The sequence below is a fragment of the Arctopsyche grandis genome, chromosome 6 (assembly GCF_051622035.1).
Source record: "Arctopsyche grandis isolate Sample6627 chromosome 6, ASM5162203v2, whole genome shotgun sequence".
Taxonomy (NCBI): Eukaryota; Metazoa; Arthropoda; class Insecta; order Trichoptera; family Hydropsychidae; genus Arctopsyche; species Arctopsyche grandis.
In genome coordinates, this window is record NC_135360.1 from 10,925,351 (window position 1) to 10,939,097 (window position 13,747).

The 13,747-nt window shown below is 31.8% G+C and overlaps 1 protein-coding gene across 2 annotated transcripts in view; it reads right to left on the reverse strand.

Annotated features, from left to right (window-relative positions):
- The window catches only part of LOC143913272 (zinc finger protein castor homolog 1-like), a 120,330-nt gene that overhangs the window by 49,497 nt on the left and 57,086 nt on the right, over window positions 1-13,747 (reverse strand). For both annotated transcript variants that reach the window (XM_077432961.1, XM_077432960.1), the window contains exon 4: window positions 520-567. The gene's annotated coding sequence lies outside the window, so the exon portion shown is untranslated. The remainder of the gene's footprint in view (window positions 1-519; window positions 568-13,747) is intronic.

A 13,747-nucleotide genomic window follows, 5' to 3' on the forward strand; every position in this document is an offset into this window, starting at 1 on the left:
TTACTAAGGAATAAACTAGTCAAATAACACTTTCCTGCTTATTATTAAATAAAATTACTGCGCACATTATTATAAAAACTCATTTCCCGATCCAAACCCTGAATCTTTCATCTTATTTCGGTCTTAGCATTTTTATTAAAAACTATTATTTTAGAAACTACTAGCAATAATCGAGTGTCGTTGGAAAAAAACTTCAGAAGACCAAAAAACTACACGTCTAATTAGGATACTGTAAAGTTTGGTGATACTAAATTGAAAACTGTGGATTTTCATAGCGGAAATATGTAAGCATACAAACATTAAATATATGTAGATAGATATCAGATTGAATGTTGTTTTAATAATATTGAAAACTCTATGTTTAAAAAATAGCACAAAAGTGTAAATAACACATATTGCGACACAATATTTTATCGCATTTTGTACAAATAATAAATAATTAAATTCTGTTCAAACTACGCAATCAAAAAAACATTCTATAGATTAATAAAAAAAAATTCATGACATTTAAAAATTTACCTGATTTATACGAGACCGTACGTTCTTGTCAGCGCTCCTCGAAGAATTCTGCGAAAAAAAGAAAACAAACAATTAATTAACGAAACCACAAAATTTTTCAATATCATAAAATGCAGTGTCGTTAGAACGGTTGGTTCTGTTAATTTGTGGCGTTAAAGTAGGCACCTGTCACTTAAAAGATTGACCCATGACCGCGGTCTAAGAAATCAACATAATCGTTGACCCTAAATAGATGAAAAGATACACGGTATACACTCGATGCTGTTCCGGTTATAAAAATCCGGTTTGTAATAAAATAATAAAAAAAACATTGCTATTTTACCCGTTTAAATCATTTTACACGAGTTTGGAGAGTTTGTGAGCTTTTGACAGACACGTTGTATACAATTTACAGAGCGTTATGCCTACAGAATGAACCGAACTAACTATAAATAATAATATACGTATAAAAAAAAGCTTTTATTTTATAAAATCAAATTTGAGAATAATCGACGTTTAATGCGGTATATACAAATGTAAATATATATGTATTATGTATATATGTATGTACCTGGAGATTGTATAGTAATATAATTACATACACATCATCAAAAAGTGAATAATCAACTTTTTTGTGCGTTCACCTCGATCCTACATACCAAAAGTGGTATGCTTCGCGTTCCCAAAACCATCAATCTCAAATTAAATTCACACAAAAGAATAGGAAATTCTAGAAACTTGCCAAAAAAATATCTACCAGCACACACACACGTATCCATTATACGCGATATTGAAACAAATAAAAAATCATCGAAGATACCAGTTCAATATTCTCAAGCAGTGGATCGCAAGTCTTTTGTTTTTCGATTGGAATAAACTATTAATTATTATTTGCAATTGAAATTCAATGCTTAAAATATTGAATAACAATGTAATGATATAAAAAACGTCATTTAAACAACCGTTTTCGTATGTTAAAAAATAATTGGACGTACTATTGAAAGCATGACCTACTATTGTTAGAGTGTAAATGTCGATACGTCTGACAAATATGCGATGTCATTAGTTTCGCGTTAAAGCGTTTAAAAACTTAATTGTGTGCTAAACTGAGGAAAAACATATGTACATATATAGAGGGTGGCCATGAGTCCATTAATCAATCGAAAAATTAATGAATCCATCGACGAATGCAATTTGAAGAAACAAATATAGGCGATAGTCAACAGCCTGCAGCCTCAACCCGGAAAGATAAACAGTAGCCAAAGGTCTATCAAAACCCTATAGGTAAAGAAATTTCCAAAATTTGTAACAGTGAAAGCAAACGCTTGAAATCGATTATATGTAAATCATGACATGCGGGTTGGGTTGCCTTGTCAAAATACTGAACCACAGTTTATTGTTCTCATTCAAGATTTACTATAGAATCATGGCTTGCCATGTCTTATTGGCAAATAAAATAATAAAAAAACTAATAAAAACCTTGTAAAAAGTTATACCTATATTTTTTAATTAAATTATATTAATAAATAAGCAGGTTAGGTTAGGTTAGACAATTTAGGGGAGGAAGAGGGTGATCAATGGGTTCAATTTAGTTTCGTGCAATGCTTCAAGCATAGTGAAAGTATAGTGAAAGCAATTCAATATACCGTTTCTGAAAAAAGTTTTATTTAAAAAAGTAGGTATTGAAAACAAAAACAATTCAAAAATATATTAATCGACACGTACAATACAAGTGAACTTTTTCTTAGGAAGGCATTATGATGAGTATGCGTGACACATTTTGATATTGATTTCATTGAAGTCATTTAAAATGCAACATATGCAGGTAGTTTTTCCGTAAAAGCTCACTCGTCATTCGAATATCGAGAAATATACAAATCTGTGGGTAAATCTATAACGGAAATTGACAAAATTCCATCAGAAGTTTTCAACGCGAGAGCACACCGATAAGTTAAATATCGATTTGAAACACAACACGTGCAGACAAGTTGTCTCCAATCGCCATAAATAATAAACGAACCCATCATCGACGGCTTCAAAGTTGAATACCCCTAATTTCAAAAACGCATATTTGCGCTCATTGAACGCCCCGGGATACGTCTATCAATTGAGCGAACGGGCAATTGATAACTTCATCCCTTTTCCACGACCGTACCACTAGCATCTCTCCGTCTCTACATATGTACATCGATAGATTTCAATAGTGGGTTAGGTTAGAGTCGATCTCGTTGGGCGAACATTTTTTTTGTACTACCGCGACCGCTTCGTACGTTCGTGCCAATTTTTTTTTGTGCATTATCATGTTTTTTTTCGGCGTATATTAACAGTTGTGTTTATTGTGTTTGAAATTTGACGTAATTACGTTTGGTACGATCCGGAGGAGTCTGATGATGCGGTTCAATTTCGGCACATATCAAATAATTGTGATACGTACGAAAGATTATATTATTCGCCACACACATAAGTACATACATATATATACGAGTCCCGTTACTTTAGAATAATAAATAAAAAAAAGCGTTGTTGTGTTTTCATTATAAATTTTTTGTCACTGTGTACAGACAGGGATTCTGGACGCGTTGAAGTCTCTGTGTCCGCACGTTTTTCGGCACGACCCAACATATTGTAGAGGTCAACAAATAATTCATATAGCGCAATTTTTCATTTTTCGTTTGTTCCTCTCTGCGTGCATTATTATAGAAGATACACACGGCTCTCTATAACGTACTGACAATCGGTCGGATCTTAAACTGACAGGTCCAATCAGACGGTTTCGGTTTAACCGTTAAAACGCTACACGGCCGTAATTAAAGTGTAGATTAGAAAATATGTTAAATTTTGACTACCTAGCATTCCAACACTATGACTATTATAAATTGGTTGAATTCTTTCGTGAAAGGATATGTATTGTATAATATACAAGCCCGTCTGAGATCGTCGAGTCAATGCGAAATTCATTTTATCGCATCATAAGCACCGAGAAGTGCAACATTTCATGTCCAAATTTAAATATATAAATATGTATTTTGGATATTATATTTTAAAGCGCCGTGAAAAATTCAATTATATTGTCAGGATTATAATAAAAATCATAATTTCATTATCAATTATCAATTTTATGGATTTGAATAATATAATAGTACATATGTAATTTAATTTAAACAAAACAAATATAACATTACGTATTCATACTAAATTTTCATTTTTAATTCAAAAGTTTGATTCATTTGATTTTTATTACTTTTTTTCCTTATATGAAGTTTTAAATAATTTTTTTAATGGCAGTCAAATTAAGCCATAAATCAGAACAAATAAATAACATATATGATATGTACTTTAGAAATACAGATATTTTGACAGGTATATGTGAATTTGAATTGCACTAATATTACTTTCAAAATGATAAATTATTTTGGGAGCATAGCCGATGGCCCTTTATTAAATGGATTGGTTTTCTTTAACATAACCAACTTACATAGATGAATAACTATTAGACAGCAATTAAAATTTAATAACATTATTACTACTTTTATTCAATATGAAGATCTACGAAGTTGCCATGAACATAATATTACTCATATGAGTTGGATCCCTTATTCAAAACAACATCAAAATGAGAACTAAACCTTATCAATATTTAGAAAAAGAAAGGACTGAAATATTTCCTTGATGAGATGAGAAAATTTCAGTACAAAAACAACAAATGAATTTCATTTTTTAAATCTATTTTGAACATTGCTGTTTCACATATGAAAGTCTTTCGTTGAAATTAATAGTAATAGTAATTTTTACTAACAATGATGAGCTGCAATCAAAACGTTATGGCCCATCATTATGTATGTGAATATTTCGTGACACAGTCCATTAGTTGGAACAAAACACATCTCCAAATTGGGAAACAATTTTTTTTCTCGTTTTAAATGAAATTCACATAAACAAAGTCAAATTTGCGCAAATAAATATCGCATACGGGTACGGAAAATTGTTGATTTTTATACGACCGGATAAATTGCCTGTCAGTGTAAAGTTACAAGTGCATGATATAAAGCCTCACCATATCGGTTTCGCATAAAAAATACAATTTTGGAATTAAGTTCTAAACCGCAAGATTTATACTGTATTCTTCAATCAAAATTTAATAGTTTCAAAAGCTATTATTTTAAGTTGCAATACGATTCATCGCGTTCGAGCCGATAAAGTTTCGATCATTAAAAATTCATAAATTCACACAAATTTATATTTATTTTTTCGAAAAAAAACACAATATGAAAATAAAATAATGACCCCGATGAACCCGAAGATTTCTAAAATTTTAAACATGCATACATTTTAGCATTCCGCGGTGCGAAAATTCAAATTTTAAACGATTTTTTATTTAGACTTTTGCGCGAACAAACGCGTCATTTAGGCCGCGGGCTAGTCTAAACTTTTCAGATCTTAAATTTCACCTTATAATTTTGATCGCGAGAAAAAAATATACACACGAGGAAAAAAAACCGGTCGAGCCGAGAGATAAGAGCAAAAGCGGTCCTTCTAATTTTTTATCGTCGAATTGTTGGCGAATATTTAAAATTTTCCTTCGCGAATTTAGAGCGAAAGTCGACACTGGCCAAACATAATAGAAATTCGATTCTTAGCTTCAGAAGCGAACAGTGAACCAGCGAATAAATTATTATTAACAATTTACATAATTTTTAATTATAATTCAACCAAATAAGATACGAGACACAATAATATACTAATAAGCATTCAGAATCGGAATTTAATGCGAGTTTAACTGTGTTTACAACAACAGCTAATATCAATTTACGAAATGACTAACGACAACCATTCCAACGACCATCAAATAAAATTCATGCCGATGAGATAAAATCTCAAACTGAAAGTGGCCATCACTGTATTATCTAAATATCTTATAACTTAATACCTTTTATGAATATAATTCTCAACTCTCTATCAGATAAAATAATGAATAATTTCACACTAAAAAGATCAGTAAATGTTCGTTTACAAAATGGCACATATCTTTGAAGCTCAACATCGAACCTCGCAAGCTTTACATCGAACTGAAAGCTTTTAGTTCTTCGAATACACTTCGGTGCCCTTTGTCCTTAGCACCTCGTCCTTTGAAACACTATCGCTTCGGTAATAAATGCATCATCACGCGTCTCTCCGACCGCCAAAGAGAGTCCCAAGAAGGTACAGAGAGAGAGTCCGGGACTCACTTCGGGAGTCTGACCCGAGACGACCTCGTCACTGTATCCACTTATATGGAGAATAAACTAATAAAGTATGTTATTGTCGGCTTGCATACTCGGAATGTTTCCTACATAACAGAAAGCGTGTGTATGATGTGCCGTGACGGGATTCGACGAATCTCTCGTTAGCAATAGATCGAACGATAAACCGTATTTGTTGAAAAAATGATCACAAAAGAGAAATTTTCTACAATGCATACCGAGGATACTTAAAAGGCGCGAAGATAAGTTTCCCACATCCGTCAATTTTTTTCAGTCATATTAGGATGAATTGGAATGTAATTTTCAAATAGGTACATCACAAGTGTATTAAAAAATTCTAACTGTATAAATTGTTCACTTCCGAATAACACAAATCGCCACAATGTGAAGCTTAGTATCAAAACTCAAAATCTCAAGCAAGATAAAAGCGACTATTTATACATATGTATTTGGTTGTTGATCCATCCATCTCTGATTCTGATTTGAACTCCTCAAAGTTCCCATTCAATGTTTTTACACTTTTTCTTTCTTAGCAGGTTTTTATGTGATATAATAAATACATATACTAGATTTGCCAACGATAAAGTGGCGACCGATTTTTTGTTTTCATGTTTTTTTTTCAAGCTAATAATATTTTAATTTGATTCAACATATTGCGCAATTCTGAAATAACACTTTATTTAAAAAAAAAAACATCTATTATAAAATTTATCAACCAATTAAAATCAATTGTCTTGGGATCAAGACACACACTCGTACTAGCGACGAATCAAATGCGGAAATGTTTGCTACTAGACGCCTACTAGATTAGATATTTTTCATTTGATAATTTATACGAGTAAAAAAATTGAAATATATACATGCTTCGTTTTAAATATAGATCAAATTTTATCATAATATACGTATAAATATCATTTCAACAATTAAATCTGCAAGTATAAAATTTCAAAATCATTTCAGATTACTTTTCAAATCAATATCGAAAGTCGAATAAGAAAAAAAGACAATAACGATTGAGAAATTCGGCTATGAGTTTTTTTTATTTTTTCAACATAACGTTCACATTTTTTTCGGAGATAAATTGGTGCGAAATTCTAGATTGAATCGACCTTGATGGCATTGAAAATTGCAAATTCAAGCTCAATGTCAAATTGTGTCGACGTGCAGACGTGGGCCATTTACATTTTCTTGCAACAATTTAGCGATATGACGGCAGAAAATAACCTCCCATCGGAGAAATAATCCACGAACTATAAGAAAATGAAGGAGAGAGCTCGTCTAGAGATGGAAGAAGAAGGGGGAGGAGGCGACGTGAAAAAAAAACCAAACGTTAAGTATGAACGGGCCGTAGCTGGTCCACCTTTTATGATATCTTGATTTTGATTAATCACCGTTTTTGGTACGAGAGGAAGAATACCTGCGTAGATTCACATACGCGCTCGTTTCGAAAATATTGTCCAGTTCGAGAGCAAACGAAACGCACAGTTTGACCTTTGCGTCCTAATCTTTCCGTTAATCTTAAGTAGTTCTATTATAACACATTGAATATATAATATGTATATATGAGGGGCACTTAATCGATCATTCAATATTTCGATATAAGATTAACTTTCCACAACTTGTACGCCAATTAATTATATTGCACGAATTTTATTATTGTCTATTGTGAACAAATTACTCGAAAATGTATAAAATTTATATTCTGACATGATAAATCTGTGTTTACGTTATTTGAAACATCTCGGTATTCTGCCGTATCAATTCGTTGTCTCGCCAACTCTTTATATTTCCATTTCAATATATATATAATATTTTTTATTTCTTATTATTTCTTTGAGCGTCTTTACAAATGTTGAATAAAAGAAATAAGACGGATTCCTCGGGATTTTGTATTGCCGGGAGGGTCATTCCGATAGTCGTCGCATTATCATTATTATATCGCTATGCCGTACACATATAGAACTGTTATAGTTTTTATTTGCCATAATAGTATCGTCCTTTCGGGACAATGTGAGTTTAACTCGACTCTTCATCACATAAATATTACTTCCAATGCATAAAACAAAACCTTACACATATTTTTCCATAACAACTACTAACTACACTAAACCCATACGCATACGTCAATGATTTTTTACATCAATAAATAAAAACAACAGCAGATATGTTCTACAATAATAAAATATCGTTATGAGCTACAGACAAAATGTATATTGCTAACACTAATCATATAAAGTGAGAAACGAACAAAAAATTAACCAAACTTAACTACTCATTTTCTACATAATTTATATTGTACAAACATGTATACATATACCTAACATTATACATTTTAACAACCGTTGCCTAATCATGATCAAAATTTGACGTCACTACCTATATATATTTCAATATTTTCTTCACAATGCATAAATTTATAATGACTGCGTTTTGATTTATTTTTATACACATATAATTAATTTATATACATACATATGTATGTATATTAATTTTTGCCGTAGGAAATTATTAAAAAAAAGTAATATTATTTCAAAAAATAATATACGTTTATTGCATTGAAACTAAAAACAACAACAATGATAAATCAGATAAAAACAAAGAAAAGCATTGAAAAATGGTAGATATGGAATGTATGTACATATGTAAGTATTACTAAGAAAATTGATCAAACAATAGAAATATAAAGCAATAAAAGGAACAACAAAAATAATCAATACGAGAAGGAAATTTTGTTTAAAGAAGAGCAAGATTACAGGAATTACCGGAATAGTTGGTAGAACAGGGATTAATATGAATTAATGAATAATTACGGAGGGGTCTGCTTGTACATTGGAGTATGTAGACGATATAATCATTTTAAACAACATGTTATTTATACGTACTTGTTTATAAAATTAAGACAAATTTATACAAAAAATATACGAACCCACATTAACTTTTTTCTAGACAACTGCAACTTTGTGAATTTTTTACAATATAAAAGCAAACAGAATAGTAATAGTAAGCAACAGTAGCAACAATTTACCGTTGCCAACTATTAATAGGCATTTTAAACGAGCACATGTTCATCCTCCTCGAGTGAGCTAATGAAGTGACCCTCTTAAACGGAGCACTCATTTATAAATTTTCGGAGCTTTTGTTTTTATAATAATTTTTCAAAACTTTTTTCTCTATTTATATCCGCCTTTTTATTGGACCTTTTTATTTCAACCGCACTCGCTTCATTTTTATTTATCATTATATTCCATTTATTTATTTATACGTCGCCTCTTTTTCTAATGCACACACATACAAATTTTTTTTCATCGATTATACAGAAGAAAACGTTTTTCTGTCGGATTCATGTAGGAAGAAGAAACATGTTAGAAGACCTTTTTATGCCATTGTTGTCGAAAAACGAATGGATGGGATTCATCAATCTCTTGATGAGATTGTACAAAGTAGTCGAGTGTACAACATACACACGTATGCATGTAAAAGATACATCCGAGGAGCTTTGCCCACCACCAGAGTCGTTCAACCTGCTTTCCATACCACTTCCTAGCACACACGTGAGATATTGAATAAATCCAAGCAGATCGATCCAAAACGATATTCGAGTGTCGAACCGTAGGAGGTCTAATGTGCGAGCTTTTGTACTAAAGCTCTGCACTTTTTGTTGCGTTAGTTACGGCCAACCGAATATAATAATGCTGGAAGATGTGGACGGCTTTCTTGAAGATAACTTGTCGACTTGGTAATTAGTTATTGTTACCGATGATGACGGCAACAGAATCACGATGATGATGATGGTGGAGAGAGAAAAAAAAAGAAAACAAAAAAAACAACAACAAATTTTGATCGGATAAGGAATGAATATCTGAACACTGGACAATGAACCCGATACCTGTCATATGTAACTGAAGTAACAAAACCATCATAAGATCGAAAGCGTACCGTCGATTTATATGTGCCCGATACACACGTAGGTATTCCTCGTGTTTAATTTAAATTTTTCGATAATGAATCATGAATGATGACTTTACACTTTGATAATCTGTTTTAATATAACGCAACGATACCGAAAACGCTAACGATTCCGCACATTCCGCACGAGAGAGCGATCTCTTTTATCGGTCCACAGATTGTTAGGGCGACTGACAAGGATGTATTATGTATACGGTGGTGTATGGGTCGTGTAATAATCTAGCAATAATGATCGGACGAGCGTAAACAATAGAATTGTGTGTGATGACTTGCGTTCGTCGCGACAGGATTGTAGGATTGTCGGATTATAGAATAGGAATTACTCACACATACCAAGTATAATATGTACCAGATAAACCAAGCATAGTAAAACAATATACATACATACGTCCGATGAAATTTACACAAAATTTTCATCGTGATAAATGAGTCCTTCCATTGATTAAAAATGCATTGACGTCAAAATTTCAAGGTGAATTTTCGATGATTAATAATTTCATCGCTAACTGTGAATCATTTCGGATGCAAATGACGTATCATACACCTTTCTAATGTGATGCTTTTAATTAAATCGAATTCATTTATAACTTTATAATACGTTGATGTCTCAAAATCGTACAACAATGCCCAAGTTCATCTTAATGGCATGCGGGATGATAGTATTCGTTCAATACAACTAAAGTTAATTTGTGCATATTATATAATCATTACTATCGTATACGAACAGTATAGGGGTCTATGTATACGTTGAAATTTATATAATATAATATAATCAATAAGTTAAACTTAAATTAAAAAATAAAAATAGATAAATTCCATTGTAAATTTGACATGAGATTCCCCCTTTAAAATTTATATGGTATGTATTATTTTCGTTAAAAAACAGATTCTATAAATTCCTGGAATTTAGACGAGGAAAATATTCATTAATTCAAAGTACACGTCTAAGTTCGCCTCGTGTATATATTTTGTTCACGGCGAAAAATAAACGAGTGTTGCGACGTTGAAATTCGGGAATTTACAATAGATACACTCGATAAAATCCATCTTTACGTTCTCATTAAGTCGGAAATTAATTCGACGCTATAAATTTGAATTAATAATGAAAAATTGAATTGATTCGAAGAAAAAAATTCGATTATTCGTAATGATAAGAAACGTAATCGATGTTCGAACTCTACTGCCGTATCAAAAGCATTAATCTATTCTGTTCCGCAGAGATGATCAATCAAAAAAATAAATAAAAAAACATTAATAATGAAACACAATCATCTCGATTTGAAAAGCACATGAAACTTCTTTTAAAGAATTTCAATTAATATCTCAATGCAGATAAAATATTCGACAGCTTTCCAATGAGATTCCAACTAGGCGCTTTCCTCCATTTTCTTTCGAATGAAAAGTTTTCGCGCATTAAAAAACAGATGAAAAAGCGACCAATCTAATTTCGAATGTTAAAAACGTTACATTACACTATTCATGAAGAGTCCGTAGAAGTTTGTCGTACGAGAAAAATTTAATGAATTCGTTGTTCTACCTACTGAATAATACAAATGGCGAAATTGGATAGAAAAAAAAACTACAAAAGCGTTTGTTGTTCAATCAGTCACTGATGTTATCAGCATCAATCACTTTTTGTAAATGGTATGTAATTTATTTTTTCTTCAACGGTTGAATTGATACTGATAATACGAATGTCGAAATTTTTACCTGTTTTCTAACATGTAAATCAAATACATAGTATGTGCTATGTACGCTTAAAAGAAAAGTGAAAATAATTTTAAAATGTATAAAACATTTTAATTAGAAATAATAATATAAAGGCTCCGAAAAATGAAATGTCATTGAAATTTCTCTAGAATGCCTCCAAATTAAAAACGATTCCGAGCCGTTTTAAAAGATATTTTATACAAAAGAAAATGTAAAACCACACTAAAAATATAGATATTAATCTTTGGAATATCATTACGTAGATATGTTTCCTGTTATTTTATCGAGCCAGCTCGATTCTTTTAGCGAATTTCATACGATGATTGGACAAAATTGCTAATTTTGATAGAAATTTCCGTTTCACCGAGTCGCGACGGCGAAATAATAAAAAATAACGAAATAAAATGAACCGACACGCGTTTTATATTCAAATTCAAAATCGACGTAGCGAACGTGTTGCGAAATTTTTCAATTTCTAATTGGAAAATTCTCATAAGCACAGCCGAAACTCCAAAGCTCGCACGGATAATGATCACGTATCACGTTTATGACTTTTTTGCACATTAGTATGTATTGCATATGTGTAAAAATTTAACGTTTTGCACGCGCGCGCATTCGAAACGTACAATATTTTATTTTATATATATATATTACGCGATCGAGGCTTTCGACTATTAACCCTGAATGTGCGAAATCGACCCGTGAATATGTATTCGTATATTAATTTCGACCATCTCGAAACGCACTCGGCACATTCGATACAAATACATACATTATAATATGATAAAAATTGAGCAAAAACTTGATCGCGTTATTATTGATCGAACGTGGGCGGGGGGCCACTACGAAACCAGTCGGAAAACGACCGAAAAAAAATGAACACAATAACGAAATTACAATACAATATGGACGCTTTTGTTATAGATTTCAGAATATCACGCTTTAAATATTACCAGTTCCTTTTTTATCATTTTTCATGGGCATGTATTACGTTGTAGAACATACTTGCCCCCAAAACTACAATGTATATTCCATTGCATCATTTCAACACCATAATACAAATTAGATCGTTTGTGTTTATGTATGTATCTACATATACATAATACATACAGTTGTAAAGGTACATATATGGGCGAAGATATATCAAACGAGCAATGGTATTTCATTTAATTTAATTAAACGAAATTTGCATTCCCAGTACGATACTTATAAATTACTATGCGATTAGAAGATACATAATTATTATGATGACTTAGTGAGAATGGAAGTAGCGGAACACATGGATGAAAAGCATACAATACACATAGGAGAAGTAAAATGATATTTTTATAGTCAAATTAAGTGATTAAAGGAGAAAAAAAGTACGCCGAATTGATTGAACTAATAAAAATGGAAAAACAAGTAAAATAGGTATAGCAAGAGGATTATAGACAGTGTAGGAATTTAGTTATATGTATAGTTAATGAATGAAAAATTGATAGTATAATTATCATTTAGTCATTCAACAGACATTGCTGGATGATTGCTCCAAAATAATTTGTTTCTGTTTTGATAAACATTCATCCATATAATCCCACACCTTTTTCTTACTTCGTCCATCCATCTTAATTGTGGCCTTCTTTGCACCCTTTTACACCCTTTTGAGTACCATTCCAACACTTCTTTTATACACCTTACATCAATTCTTCTATCTACGTGACTCGCTCATTATCATTTCAAAACCTTTACTCACTTCACCATGTCAACTACGCTTGCCATACTTCTCAATGACTCAGAAAGATAAGAGTCTTATTTTACAGTGAAATAAATACAAAGCTTTTCAAATCGACGGTTAATTTTCCAAATTTTCCTCGTACGAACTCACAACACCGTTCAACAAACATTAAAAAGCCCGAAATTAAAAATCGATCGAATCTCTCACACACACACACAAATAAAATCAAGTAAAAAGCTTTTGAAGCAACGCTTTCATTATCGTGTATTATATTATGGAAAAGCCAACTGCTCAAACAAAAATATGAAATGCTTTTATAAGCCGTTAGGTAGCTACGAAAAAAAAAGAACGCGTTCGTAACGAGTTATTTAACTACAGAAATACACGTAACCGAATAAGTAATCCCTATTTTTTTCAACCCTTCCTGCTTTATGTTTTTAGAATTGAACGCCGCTTTTAAAATAAGGCACATGTGTCTCGCGGCGTACACAATTTCAATTAACATTTCTTGTTACCATCCGGAACGAATGCACGAAAATCACTATGAGGCAAAATCGCATACACATATGGTTTACACGTAAGCATACACAGGCAAACGTACGTCTGTAGGTATGTATAC